Genomic DNA, 16,064 nt, shown 5'->3' with positions numbered 1-16,064 from the left:
TTGTGATGGGGAGAAGTCTTACACTGCAGTCTCTGGCACTAAAGACACTTTTGTCTACTCACTTCCTTTTTTAATATACAAGAAAGGCTGGTGTTTACTTATCAGAGCAGGTTAGAAGTACTGAGAAAAAACATTAAGGTGTTCACACTGTGAAACATATTTGAACTTGGGTTGCATTGATCAAAAAGTACAAAAACTTTATTGTCTTATATACACACATCTGCCAGGTTTCAATTCATTTGGTGACTGGGGAAGGAAAATATAAACCAAAGTCCTATAGATCAAATTCTTTACAGCTAAACAACTGCAGTAACCACATGAAACTAAAGCGTACATCCACTATAAGCACAAGAATTATCACTCCAGAGTATCTTCTTTACTGGAAGGTAATTATTTCAACACTCACATTGTTTCACATTATTTGCATTAAAAAGGAACCAAAATTTAGGCCATACGAAACTGCAAAGAGACTGTGTGGGTAGCTGCAACAGCCAAATATGCCTGCATTAACAACAGGCTTGTTTGGCATCTCAGTGTGGAGACTTAAGTCACTTTGCACCTTACAAGAATAAATCTATGCTTCCATCGTTGCCTAAATCAATGTAATAAATTGGCTGCAAATTACCTTAGAAATTTTATGACCATTTTAAATAGGTCTCCCTACTCCAATTAAAGATGAAAGCATTTACAATCCACCACACAGTTCTCCTTAAAACATGTTCATCCATAACCTACATGCTAGCAAGATGAACAAAAGCTTACAGAAAGTGAAAAGTTATGACATATTTTCACTTGAAGCAATTCAAAGGTTTAGATGGAGCCCTTCATCCACTTCAATAACAGCTTTAGGAAACTGAAGCAAAAGTAAAAAAAAACAAACACCAAAAACACAACAAAAAACAACGATGAGGTATTAAAGATCAAGCTCTCTTATAGCCAATGAAACGTTACTGTTACAGCTGTGTTTGTTTCCCTTCTGTTTCACCAACCTTAACAAGATTTAAATAAACAGACATAAAAACTCACCAACATAACATACACTAAATTACCGAGAAAAGTCAACCAGAAAGGAAAAAAACCCTCAAAAACTTCCACACTCCCACCATTTGACTCTGCATAGAGTGCATAACTACTCATTAGCTTCTCATCTTTTAATGAGAACGGTGTTCTTTTGTCCTTAAAATGGCAATGTAATAATTACGTTTATTTAAAGCTCCCTGAAAGCAACGGTAGTTTTCCTCACACTTTCTTAACGTTACCGAGATAAGGTAGTAGGTCTATTTTCCTACTGCATTTCAATGCAGAAACAATCTAGAAACACAGCACATTAGTGGAAATGCTGAGGACCACCTCTTCAGTTAATGGCTCCCTGCAGACACGCACATGCAGCCCTTCTGCCTTTCATCCCAGCACAGTCGGGCAAAAGAGCCAGAGCAGCACACACAAAGCCAAGAGCTAAGAAAATGGAACTAGTGAGGCCCCATCTCTCAAGTGCTGTGAGGCAGCACGTGCCTTGCACCCAGAGCTCTGAGGCTCTGCTCCCCACTCTCTCTCTGCTCTCCCAACTCTCCTCCTACACACATTCATATCTTATGAGGAAGAAAACTAAAAAAGAGAAAAGGACTCACCAGATCTGAATGAGGCACGCTGAAAACCAGGTTCGCAAATGAGAGCAGTTAAGCACCACGAGGACAATGAGACCCCCCAGCAAGCACAGCTGGACTTGTTAGGGCTAACTGCAAACACCCACCTGACACTCATTTGCATTCAATACTACTGGTTCTAGAAGTTTCTCCAGAACAAACCGGTTTAGTTTGTTTCACCCCCCAATAAATACAAACACCAGCAAACTTAGAAGCAGTCATATCCCAGGTAGCAGATAGGATGAGGTAGCAGGTAGGATGAAATACTAAGAAAAGTCCATTTAGCATAAATGACCTGTTTGTTTCATTTGCAAATGCTTAACAGCAAACCCACCAGATCCCCCATGGTGCGGCACGCTGGGGTGCACCAGCTGCAGAGAACTCACCGGGCACGGATGGGATCTTAAATTAAAGCTTCTATGAATGGTTCATTACCATCAGAATGAAGTAACGGTGCCATAAGCTAGGCGAATAAATTGGAACTGAGGAAACATGACTCCTCAGCATTAAGTCCTCTGGAAACAGGGCCATGAATTTCAACCTATTTCGCTAAACATTGGGCAATATAATTCATGAATATTCGCAGCCAAGAAAGAGTCTTGCCATAAGTTTGCCATAAGTACCTAACTGCTACCAGAAAGGACTACATTCATTTTGTACTCCTCAAACGCCTGCACCTAACATGTCATTGCTTTACTTTGTAAAGCGTCACGTATCTCTAAACTGCTTCCACCATGAACACAAACTGTTTTTGGGGGTATTTTTGTTGGCTTTTTTTCAGAACTGCAACATATATAGAAACACTGATAACTTTCATCAGGCTTTTTGGAAAGAAAAAAAAAAAAAAAAAAGAAAAGAAAAAACAACTTTTAAGCAGATTCATAAACTTATCACTCAGTTAAATTTGCTGGGTGAGGTGGTGAGGTGACCACAGCTGCGATGCATTTTGTCATCAAAGCAAAACACTTAACACAGCTGAAACTGGTGTATAATTGGGTATTTCTAAGCAAGACTGGGGGCTGCCTGGCCAAGCAGGGTTATTTCTTGCTATGTGATCATTGTCACTTGGATGTGCTCACTCTTTTACACGCAGCCTGAGATTCATTTGGTTAGTTGGTATTGTTTGGGACCTGATGCATTCTGCCACACTTCCACAACAAATTCCTTAGAACATTCGCAGGTTTTTATACAGCTATAATGTTTACCTCTCACCACAGAGCTCTATATTAAATTACATTTTAAAGAAAGCTGGGTCAATGCCTGCCTTTGCCTCCATCGTACACAGGACCTAAATGAATTTACCTTGAATACAAGTGAAATAAAGACCTCTAAAATACATATAGTGTCCTTCAGGGAACAAGTAAAGCTGCAGAAAAAAAGAGTAATTACAGAGTAAACAGCCAGAGGGTATCTAAGAAAAGACTCACCAGTGCTGAGGCTTTCAGTTGAGATGGATGCTTGCCAATGTTGAGGACAGCCACAAAAACTCCACGAAGGAGCAGTCTCCAGAAAGAGATGCTACCTTAGAGGTCAGCCCTTAAATGAGATCTAGGAGAGATGGAGTCAAGCTCCAACCCTTCCAGGAGCACAGCTGAATTACCTTCACCTGTGCTCTCACAGCTGACTCGTCACTTGCCTCAGATGGTTAATCAGAGCTTCAGGCTGTGATCAACAGTTTCCCTTCCAGACCAGATAATATCTTTTCCTTTTTCTCCTTTGTAACTGCCTTTATTAATATACAGAATAGTTAATAAGACAATGTTAGCAACCCTTCAAAAACGTTATTTACTACATCAGAGAAATCAGTGCTCAGAGTTCTGTGAGAGATGAAAACATTTCCTACTAAAATGGTTCAGTGTCTTATTGTGCCTGAAAAACAAAACAAAGCAAAAAAAAACCTCAGTGTTAAAAGTCAGCAAAACATTTTCTTAAACGCGGCACAAAAAAATATGCAGGTATATCAGTTACTAACTCACCAACATGCACTTTCAAATACAAGAGATCTCAGATAGAACTTGAATAAAATACAGTGAACTGTTGGAGCTTAACCTTGTGTCTGAACACTTTGCTATGTAACATTAGAAGTTATGCAACTCTTTGTCAATGGTCATCATTTCCAGGTGTTCTAGGTGATATAAGAATGCTCCAATTCTTAGTTGGAATACTTCAGCACTACAGTAACATGGTATCATGAGACCCCCCCCCACCTCCTTCATGTAGCAAGTCTTCAATATATCTATGAGATTTGATTCTCTGGTACACATTTAAATTCAGAGAGGGGTAAGGCAGAAAGTGGCTGTGGCAGAGGTTATGATCTGACAGACACCATCAGCCGAGGAAAGTGCAGAGAAGATTTGACAGAAATTAATCAATCTTGAGCTGTTACCAGTACTTTAGTGATTGCTCTCTTTCAGTCCAGCACTGAATCAGATTTATATCCCTCCCCTGGTCTAACAAATACAGGCTAACATACGTTTCCAATTAAAATGGAAAAGTTAACAGGAAAAAATATTGATTTTATTTTAACCTTTGCTCTAAATCATTTAGAGAGGAATAACACCGTGCTGAACACATGCCCCAAACTTGGCCTTTCCAGACTCTAGCCATCTAAATTAATGCACTCGGGATTGTGGCAGCTGTATAGTAGGGATCAGACCACACAAACATTTCACTTGTTTTGGATTTTTTTCCTCAGTTTTGAGCAGGAAAAAAACCCCAAAGATACCATGGATAATGTGAAACAGGATTCTGTGTACCTAGCTCAAGATTCCTGCCCTTTCCTGCACTCATAACTCAAAGTAGACATTGCCATTATTTGTTTGTTTTAAGCAACAAAACTCATGTATCTTTTAACTGATAAAGATATGGAGAAAAAAAATATAAGATATAGTAGTGGTCATATAACATCAAATGGTCTGGCTAACTTTTTGTAGCATTAGTAAAACTTGGATTTGTTCTTATGGTTTGACATGGGAACTTTTCAGTTTGATGCCTTTCCAGTACTCCATTGGTAGAAATAAGCTGTTGTAAAGACAAAGGCTGAGATTCTCAAAGTTAAACAGGAACCTGGACCTCATTTTTTAAAAGATGCTCTCCTTCAGGAACAAAATTCCTCCTGGAAGTCAACAGAAGCTGTAAGTCATTTAGTGCTTCTTCAGGACTAGAGAGGTAGTATCACCAAAACCAAAGTGTTTGTTTGAACATATTTAAAATGTATTTAAATCTTCTCAATCCACTATGTATGGCTGGAGTTGGTCATACCTACGAGGTTCTCTAAAATGTTATCATTACATTTCCTCGATAATCTTATTTAGCAATAAAATGCTTAAACTATTTTTTTGGGACTTCAGCCTATTTCATAAAAAAATATAGCAAGTATGTTCATTGGAGTGTGGGACCATTCGAACACACATTAGAACTTATCCTAAAAATCTTTTCCATGTAAAGAAAGATCTTTCACACAGCCAACAGAAAGGAATCAGAATATTTCTGTATTAGTAAAACACCTCAAGTGTGTTGAAGTCAACACTACAGCTATTATATCTTAAAAGGAGGCACAGCTAACTGTATTTCATACTGACAGGCACTTACTACTGACAAACTGGATATATAGAGCTTACTACATTTTCATATATCTCATTCATTTGCTTATATACAAATACTCTGTGATACTGATTACTTAATTAAAACATGTAAGCGTTCAGAACTATCCTGAAAAGTCAAGCTAGCTCTGCAAATATTCATCATTTGACATGAATAAATGCATTTATTTGTAAATCTACCTGCATACGCTTAACATATTCGGATAGTAAAGCTAAAATTATGAACCAATAATACCAACAAAACTGCCATGTCAAATTTATAAAAAAACTGAATATACATATTTATAAACCAATTAAATTGAACTCATTTAATTCTAATGCTTAAGAAGTCCCAAAATTTAGCCATGGATACAAACATATGATTTGAAAATAATAAAAAATAAAAACTGGGCATCATAGTAGAATGAATTACTGTACAGGAAAATAGGTATTAAAAATACATATAATAGTAAAGATTATTCTCTTCTAACAAAAAAAAAGCTGGGAAAACAAAACAAAACCAACAAAACACACACTCCAAAATACTGTCAGGTTGAAAACTGCATAACTCAGACTTAAATTGATTTTTAATATTTTCATAATGCTTGGGGAAATATTTTCTGATTCTGAAAATCAAGGGTGTTAAAAGAACATTCCAAACAAAACGACAGCTCTTATGTGCAGTCAAAATGATACAATGGCTAACAGAAATCAGTTCTTCAAAGTGGTGACAGGAATAGAAACTACCTTAAAACTATCGACGTGCATCTAAGATTACAGGGGGAGGAAATGGAGGGAAAAATAAAGTCATGAATTCTGGAAACTTTTAATCATAAAAGGGAACGGAGAACCCCATTAAGTCTTCAAGAGCTGGAACAAGGATCTATCCATCAGTAGATGTTGCTGTTGCTACATTTTTCTATGTTCTACCACCACCTTAGAACCACATACAGATTCCTTCCTGAAAATGGTTGTACATATCTCTGAGACTGTGTTTTTTTTTTTTTTTTCCCCCAGAAATCAGTGAGCCCAAGTAAAATCCCTGTTCTCTCATACCTGCCATGGACAAAGGAGATTTGTGATCTGTGTCACTATCTTTTGCAGTCTAGCCTACAGATGAGTGCACTAAGATTGATGCTTAACTCTGCAGGTTTATTGTGAGGTTTAACAACAAAATACAAAACAAGGATATCAAGTAGAAATAAAAGCATCCAAGATCTCCATGCTACGCAGACACCATTTGACTTTGTGCAAACCCAAAACCAGACATGCTTCTGGTGTAAGCACAAAAAAAGAATCAGTCATGGCATTAAATGAGAATAACAAAATTTGCAAAAAACATGTTTATTTCTCTTTTAGTAAAACTTAAGCTCATTCTCAGCTGCACCAGAGGTACTATGCTCTTATCAGTGATAAAGATTAGCTGTTTTGCTACAGCAGTAGATTTTGCTTTATAAGGTCATTTTATTTTATATTCCATTTTTCAGTTGTTTGAGTGCTAGCAATTAAGAAGATGAAGTCCATGAACAAGTCAGACCTGCATTTGCAGGAAGGTGTTTATGCATTAGAAAAGACAATTTTTACAGAAGAGTATGGAAAAAAAAGCCACCAAGGTACCACTGCTTGCACTTCAATAGAAGAAACGACAACTCAGTTCCAGTCTTGAGTTGTCATTACCAGAGTAGTGGGTTCAAACAGCTCTTTAATATTAAATTCTGTATGAATAATCTTAATACTTTCACACTTGCCATATTTGCAGATCTAACATTTATTTGCTACAGTAACACAGCCATGACTATAAAACAGATGATGCAGTTCTCTTCCAGCAAAAGAGGAGAGGAAGAGGATGTTGTTGGGATTTTTACTCAAAATAAAGATTTCGCTGCTTGTAATTCTCAGTAGTAGTTTGGACGGTCACATTTCCCCAGCAGCACTATTCTGTGCTACAATTCTTAGACCAAAAGATTGCAATGATGTCTATTTTTGTATTGTTAACTTAGTAGAGTTCCAAAACACTAAAACAACCCTGGCTACCAGCGTAGCAATTACTTCTCCTTGGTAACCAGAGACGTTATTTAAATCAGCCATAAAAACTGAGTTTTCTGCAGCTGTCCACATATCCAAATACTCAGAAACAGTAATAAGAACATCCATGATAATTTCCCAGCCTTCTCTCTGACATAAGCATTTCATGCAGCCACAGTAGTTACATTATTATTCCAGATAATTATGCAGCAAACATGATTTCATTCAATAATTCAATTTTCTGATGATTTCAACAAAGGAGATTTTGAAGCAAAGCTATCTTCCTGATTAGAAGACAGAATGAACTACAAAAAACAGATTGGGACAGCCCCATAAACCATACTATTTTGTTGGTTTTTTTGGTGTTGGGTTGTTTTGGTTTTTTTGGTAGTACATGCCAGCTGAAGATCTGATCTGTCTCTTTACAGAAAATTAAAGGGTCCTGCTTGTATTGCCATGACATTCTAACGCTAGTGATGAGGTTGTTATTTGATCCCATGCCTGCTGCATTACTGTGCAGCAGCAGAAGAGAGGATCATGGGAAAAAACACCATAAAGTGTTTGTGTATGTATGCGTATATACACCCATCCATGTATCTCATATGCAGACTAAGATGAAGAAAATGCAAGGCAGAAAATTCAAATGAATGTTAGCATATGAAGCAGGAATTATTTCATATATTACTGTCAATAGATTTATTCCAGGAACATGAAAAGCAGTAATTATATTAATAATAGCCATTTGTTCAAACAGATTCTTCAGCATGTGCTGATGGTCACTAAATAACAAAAGGAAATAAAAACTGGGGACTTCAGTGACTGCCCAGAATCTGGGACAGAAGGAAGAATTACAATTTGATTTCCCAAGTTCTATTTCCTGTAAAGGAAGGTGATGCATGCATACCTTAGGTCAAAGAGAAAATTATCAGAATAATAAATCATAGATGAGAGCAAGATAAAATGAACGCGTCAGAAAATTGGCTGGCAGGTGAGATGTGAGGTGGATAAATAAGCTGGAAGATCACGGCTTTCCTCAGTCAATTCAAGTTTTTGTTGACAACTAACAGAAGAGAGAAAAGCTCCTCTCTTCCACTCCATTTCTAAGTTGTTTCCATTGTTGTCAGCAAAAAAAAAACAAAACAAAACAAGAAAACAAAAAACAACACACACACACACACACACAAAAAAAACCCACAAAAAAACCACAACCATGTAGTGCCTTAAGTGCAGAATACTAAAATATTAATTTCTATGCCCTAGTTTCATGCTCTATGCACCTTCCTGAAGTGTGATAAGTTACTTATTTTAGTTGCTTGATAAAAAATTGATCAATTCTGATCACCACAAGCCTCCTAAAAAGCCTATTTTTACTCAAGTATAAACTTAAAAGCCAGCACAACAAGGGAGCTTTGGTGCCCTGACAAAGCAGAAAAGCACTGGTCTGTATCACAAAACAAAATAGTTTCCAATATGTTATACTGTGTGATTGTAGTTTATTCTATCACTACAAAAAATAAAGTCTGAAAATTGCACACAAGATGAAAATAAACTCAGAATATTATGAAGACAGCATTCACAGAACTACTTGAAACATGCAACATATATTTCCTTTTGTGTATTCAAGCTTCTGCTTCATAAAATTTACCTACTGAGTTATCAACCTCAAGAATTAATTAGAAGATCAGTACAACCTATTTCAGTACCTAAAATCACTTCCCACTCCTTTACAGAACAAGAATAATTCAATTTTTACTCCTTTATTCAAAGTTAGACTTTCATTTATAAAGCTGCTTTCATGTCTTTTTGGATCTTTACATATTTATCATAGGAATAAAATTCCTATCTTCGAATTCTCACTTTTTCATAATAAGCGTAAATGATTTAATTAAAAAGTTATGACTTGTGTGCTTTAGGCTTATCATCTAAAAAATAGTTAATAACCAAGATAACTTAGGTCTGTATATCAGACCACAGTGAATAAACAGATTACATATAGACTTATGTGGATCTCCAGTTACAGTTTTTCTGCTGTGCTTTCACATGCAATATTAATAACACTCTTTCCAGTTAAAGTCAGGAGCATCTTGCAACATGTATCTTGTAAAGCAAGGAATAAGGAATAATTTTCTATACCGTTCTCAACACATCAACTGAGTGTTCATCCCCATGTCCAGCAGCCCTTGGCTTCTTCACTCACAAAGGTAAATTGTTTTTGTGTGCATATTTTATAGCAGCTCCTCCCTTGTATGAACGGACCAATACCACCAATGCATTTTGTGAAGTGCATTGGAAAGCTAACAGACTGCAACAGATGGGTCCACTTCAATTCAAAGAGGTACTTTTATATAAATAAATACAAAGCTTAAGGGGCTACTCCTTTTCCACCACGTGTGATTTCTGTTGCCTTTCACAATGCTGTTCTGTTCCCAGTAGGGAGTTCCAAGCACCAGTTTTTACAAATAAGGCCATCACTGCACTCCCACAAATGAGCAAACATCCACAAAACCCAACAAAGCTGCAGAATTTTCCCCTTTGGTCTACATATGCCTTACTGAGATACCATAGGAGTGAAGCACCACATGAAGAGCCCATCCAAAGAACAGTCCACAACTCCAGTTAGATGCCCATTGGAATGTAGAGGCTTTGCTGTCCCAAATAAAGTTCCTATCCAAAACTACCTTGAAGTTGATGTTCAACACTAGCATGCTCATTAATTACAATATTTCATATAATTTCTGTACACCAGATATTTCAGTATTCCAGAAGGAATAGAGAGAACATGCAATAAAAATCCATTATATCAAGTAACAATAATCTTTCTTCAACCTATTTAAAATTCAAAGTCAATGAATATATTCAATTAACTTGAAACAAACAGATGTCCAACAGCATGACAAGTTTGAATCCCTACCAATCTCTTTCATAATCTCTCTTCTAAAAGTTTGTTTGTAAGAACAATTAACAAGATAATCAAATCCCACAGAGCAATTAAGTCCCAAAATGAATCAAAGATAAGCAATATCTTTTAAAGTTGTATCCAACTACTGAAAGAACCTAATTAAAAAAACTTTAGCATATATAACTGTATTAATTGAATTTATCAAACTGACATATTTAAAATAGCAGGAGAGAAGTAATATTAGTGTCTACTTATTTTTGGTACACTAAAAATAACCCACACTGAGATATTGACCAAAAAAAACCCAAAAAAACCCAAACTTATCTGATATTCATTATCAAGGTTCACATTGGATATGTGGCCTTTCATGACTATTATGTGATTACAGTCAACACACAACTGCTATGCAAGGTCATACAATCTGGATGTGAACCACTGCCAATATTTTCACTCAGTACATTCCAGACATTTTGCCGTAGGAATGAACTGAAAGAGCCACTTCACTGTCAACTGTCCTCATTGCACTTTCTTCAGAATTGTACAGAAGTCCAAGGTACATAAAGAGCATTTGTGGCTCAGCAGTCACACAAAAGTTAAATAATGGGCATTAAGGATTTTTTATTTATAACACAGCTCTTAGGCTTTCATTTTTGGGCGCACTCAATGCAGTCACATACTAGTTAAGAGTAAAAAAGAACAGCTCATGCAGGAAGGTAAAGCTTTTTTAAAAAAATATGTTATTTTATATAAAAATATTCATCTGAAACTTAAAGGAACACTTACAAAACACAGTGAAGTTGTCCTACTCATTTAAGAATAAACTGTAAGACTCACAACTTTACTAGCTGACTTCAGCTAGGTCACTGCTACAAGAGATACTTGTTCCCTTTCCCTTATCAAATGGCCTTGTCACTGACAATGGAGGTATCTTCCCCATTTCCAGTAAGAGCACTGTTTTTGATATAGCACTAGCACAAGCTCAAATGTCTTCCCACAGCCTGTCTAGCAATTCATTTTCTGAGGAAAAAAAAGAAAAAAAGATGAAAAAATCCAACATCACAGAACACCACAGGCTTACAGGCTTACTCAGGCAGAAAAAGACTCAGGATGTCACTGGGACAATGCCCTGCTCAAAGCAGGGGCAACCATGAGGTCATGCAAGGTTACTCAAGGTTCTATGCAGTTAGGTCTTGAAATCCTCTTAAGATGTTAGTGCTTCAAAACCTGACTGTCTAGTCTGAACCTTTCCTGTTTTAAACTGTTCTCTTTCCTCCTTCCACCACAACGATCCCAAGCTTCCTCCTCTCGATTTCCCCCTAAATAGGTACCAGGGGGCTGCTGCTATTTTCCCCCAAATCTGTGCACACTCCTCAACTTCTAGCTGTCTTCCCATATTTCAGTAGGTTAAGTATCGTTCACAACATCCCAGTGACATTTCCCTATGCATTTAACACCAGGAAAAAAAAATACTGGAAACCAATCCCTTACATCATCATGAGTTGTGCATTCACAGTAAATAACAGGATATTTTATCTCTTGATAAGGATAATGGCCAAGTGTAGATAGAGAGCCCCTCAATGACAGGGTTAGCTAAGTTATCCCAAACTTTTGGTTAAAAAAAACAGAAAAATTAGCCTTCCTCTTCACTTCCTCCCTCCTGCCCCCAAAGAAAAGGACAGTTACTTCTTCCTTCACATAATAGAACCCAAGTCTAAGTACTCAAATCATTATTATTTTTATTTTTAACATTTGAGAAGAAACAGCCAAAACATGTCTACACAATGCTTGCTGCATCAACAGTTCTTAACTTTCTGTAACAGCGCGTCTCTTCCCTCCCCAGTCCACTATAGCTTATACTTTCTATCTGGGTCTCAACCCTAGCTCTGCACTGTATTGTTTATGCGCCTGCCTTGTTGCCTCAGAGCTGGCGGGGCCAGTGACAACCACAGAGAGCTGTGCAACTATGGCAATACAAATCTCTAACAGTTGTTATTTCAGGTTCAATACCAACACTAATCCATTTGCACAGGTTGGATCTACTCCATACATACTACATATGTAAATAATGAAAGGTTATAGGTGAGAAAACAGTGGCATCTGGGGATAGCAAATCCTCTTGTCCTTGCTGTTGCAGAAGACTACATTCAGTGCTGAGACACAAGCACTCAGAACAATTCTTTTTTATATATAGATTGAACTCACAGAAGTGAGGACAGTGTCAGAAACCCCAGGTCAAGAGAACAAATGGCTTTGATCCATCTCACGCAGCCAGAAGCAGTAGGACTGAGTAGAAAAATCAATGCTCTAAACTACCAGCCCAGAGCTGAATTCTTTATGCTTTCCCTTCCTTTCTTGCTTCTTAGAAGTAGAAGCACATGTATGTTTTAGACTGCCCTGCCAAGACTGGCAGCAACCCTTACAGACCGTTATGACTACTTATTTTATTCCAGGGAAATAACATTTATGGAGCTGAGAAACACCAAAGATAACTGATTACTGATAAGAAAAATGAACTCCAAAGATTAAAAAACTGCCTAATTAGGCTGTTTCCATGGTTTTTTTGTTTGTTTGTTTTTTTAATGTACATTTAAAAATCATTTTGATAAACTATGTGTTTCTCCCATACCTGAAATTAGCTCAGGTAGTTTCGCTGTGGGGAACACACTTTATATGACATAGCTCTCATGCTACTTCGAGCCCACATCTATGAGTCCTTTATGCTGCTGGAGTATTGGAAGTAAAGGTGAGCACAGACTTTTAATGCTCAGTTTGAAAGCAACAGTGGACAGATTAAGAAGACCAAGTTTTAAATACCAAGTAAGGAGAAAACAAACAAACAAACAAAAGGAATGCTTTTAATTCTTGCTTGTTTCAACCTTTTCACTATCCAGCTTCAGGACTCTGAGTTATACTTGATACTGGCATTTTTCAAAGAATTCTGTTTATAACAATAAATGCTTTAAAAAGCTCACTTGCACCTGAACTTGTCAGAACTACTTCAGATATTACAGTATTCACTGCAAGCACAATAAAAAAAAGCATCTAGCTACAGCAGAAATCTGTCACTTTTCTCCTGCTTGCACATACCAGGACAGCACTGGCTACAAGAGAAGATCCTCTTCAAGCCAAAGGCAGCCCTCAGTATCACTCATGCTGTAATATCAGAAATATTCCTCAGCCTTTTCATCTCAAAACAGAGGATTCAGAAGCAAATATTTATTTACCTAAATTACACATGGTTTATGTTGTTGAAAACAAAATAAAGGATATAGATCATTTGAATAAATCACTGCGTATTTAAACTGGAAATTGAGATATAGCTTTCAAACATACATAAATATAACAGTAAAATGGCATTGCTTAGATTCATTGTATGTTGTTGTGTCCTCACCAATGGACACTGCCAGAACAAAAGACAGACTACTACCATAACAGTGAGTTTAGTTGTACCAATTCAAGATGTTTCAGCCCTAGAAATGCTTATAAAAAGGTGCTTAATGTCAGTAATTTACATGGGCTGTACTATCTTCACCAGTTTATTGAGATGCAGTGCAAATATTTTTATCAATTAAGAACTGTTGATAAATTAAAAATAGTCATTGATGATTTCATTATCCAATTTCCACATGAGAACTTTTGTGTAAAATGTACAATTTAAACAAACTTGGAAATTTTGCAACAAATACTTCAGCAAAAACATTCAGAAAATAAAATAAGTGTGGAGGGATAGCAAGATTTGCAAGTCCAAGATGTTGACCTTCAATGGCTGCTAAAGAAATCTGCATAAAATTCAAGTCAAATCTCTACAAAATGTAATATACTATGAGGTCAAAAATATAAGCATATTATGGCTAACAATATAATTTCATACAATAAAATGGGAAAGTATGGAATGTGGTTTTCTGGAGTTTTCTACAAGATTAGCCCAACACAATTATATCGGATTACAAAATGGAGTTTGTGACTCGTACGTTTTGTGGTTTCATTTTGATTTTTGTTTTGCTTTAATGTCTGGATGAAGTTCAAATAAAACAACTGTCTTTCAGAGTTGTCCATTTTCATCTTTCAAGATGATATGAATCTTACAGGTGGAGCTGAAGCTGTTGTTCTTTTTTTAGCATCCTTTTTAGCAGAAAGGTCCAATAAAACTGCATCTCTCACCTTCAGCAATTCCCACAATTCAATTCATTGGAATTTGGAAGAGAACTTTTTAACAAAATTTTATATAGTAAACAACTCTATACATTGACAACATTAACAAGTTTTTATTTGATTTTTTAATTAAATGTAACGGTATTCACGTGGAATGGGTTAATAGGCTTCATAAGGCTCAAAGAAGGCATGAGATGCAGAAACTACATCTATAGTTATAGCATAACAGCAGTTACCAATTGTGGGACCTACAGGTCTAGCAATCCCAGTTTAATGACAGATATTTTTTTGGCAACTTCAGTAGTGACCTGCTTTAATCAAACACCTGTTTAATTAATTAGTATAATATGCAGCTCCATAAAATTTCAAATTATTTCTCTGTCTTCATTTGCAGGTCTGTACATTCACAATTCTCCCAAACATTATAAATAAAACTATTCGAAGCAACTTCAAATTCATTTTCAAAGCAAGAAGCCTAAAATTTGCCATTCCTTTCCATAAGCCTAAAAGCCCAAGTGTCAAGTGTCCATAATCAAACCATAATTATTTGGTTACTTTACTTGCTTCTCTCTGGCTACACATAATTTATCATCTTTAGTTGTAACAAAGTTTATTTCAGTGTTCTCATTCATTAATGTTTTCAATTGCCAGAAGTTACCCTCATGTGTTCACACACTAAACTCTGAATTTCTTCCTACCCTTACTTATTCTTATAATGACAGACCACGCAGAAGCTTCTAAAAGAGTTATCAGAACAGTGAGATCTAGAAACTTCAGTCTTCATTTGAGACAGGAATGTGGCCTACTTCTTTCAATACTGTCAAAAAAAGTAAGAATGGCTGTCAAATCTAATTGGAAAAAAAATTCAATGGAAAAAACCCACATTAAATCTTTATCTACGAATTCTATGCAGGGACTGACCAACAGAGGTCACCGCATCCAACACCATAACTGGATGGCAAACAGTACCCTCCGGTTAAAGCTCAACTGACTGAGCTGCTACTCATCTCTTCATCTACCTTATATTTTCATCACAGTGAAGATGTTTTTTTATATTCTTATTTTAAAGACTTCATTTTTTACGAGCAACAACGATATTCCATGGATTAATTTATAGTTCAGTTTTTTTTGTTTTGTTTTGTTTTTTTGTTTTTTATCATGTATTATTTCTACAGGAAAAAACAAATAATTAACATCAACATTCATGAAAGTGTCAGCATGTCTTTATATATTAATGATTGTGAGAGTTATAAAACATTGTATTCACAATTTGAAGAGTAATTTTCCATATGTGTAACACTGTACAAAAAGGTTGTTTCTGTTACCAACTATTGCTTATTGATAAAAGCAAACAAGTAAACAAGAAAGACAGACAGCTTCACAATTTTGAGCAGATAAATGGGATTTTATATTCATGACCCTGGATATAAACAGACTGGCAATGACTGGGTTTTGCTGTGGTAGCACTGAGCATACACACTCCTATGAACTGCTAAAATAACAGTGATTATTTGGAAGAGTTTGTGGATGCAATCAGAAGTTAATGAATGTTCAGAAATTCTTACATGTTAGTACTGCCTACTCATTCTTTACCATGGTTTTAGCACAGCCAAAACAGCAGTCAAGAGGCTGAAACTCCACCTGCAAACAAAGCCTGACTTGCAATTGCTTCTGAGACAGTGTGTGCACAGAGCCATGAAGAGTCAGGCTCGACCTTTTTTTAAAAAAAGGCTATCTGTAAGTCTATCAGGAATGTAAGAGAAG

At 36.3% G+C, this 16,064-nt stretch overlaps 1 protein-coding gene across 3 annotated transcripts in view; it reads right to left on the bottom strand.

The window, feature by feature from the left end:
• Positions 1-16,064, bottom strand: part of CLSTN2 (calsyntenin 2) — a 279,156-nt gene that overhangs the window by 129,049 nt on the left and 134,043 nt on the right. Inside the window, exon 1 of one of the 3 annotated variants that reach the window (XM_072343956.1) lies at positions 3,071-3,198. The exons of the other annotated variants lie outside the window; for them this stretch is intronic. The gene's annotated coding sequence lies outside the window, so the exon portion shown is untranslated. Of the gene's footprint in view, positions 1-3,070; positions 3,199-16,064 lie in introns of those variants that run through there. 3 annotated transcript variants of the gene reach the window in all.

The sequence above is a fragment of the Excalfactoria chinensis genome, chromosome 9 (genome assembly GCF_039878825.1).
Source record: "Excalfactoria chinensis isolate bCotChi1 chromosome 9, bCotChi1.hap2, whole genome shotgun sequence".
Taxonomy (NCBI): domain Eukaryota; kingdom Metazoa; phylum Chordata; class Aves; order Galliformes; family Phasianidae; genus Excalfactoria; species Excalfactoria chinensis.
The sequence above is the reverse complement of the archived record's forward strand: the minus strand, read 5'-3'. Positions and strand labels throughout refer to the sequence as shown.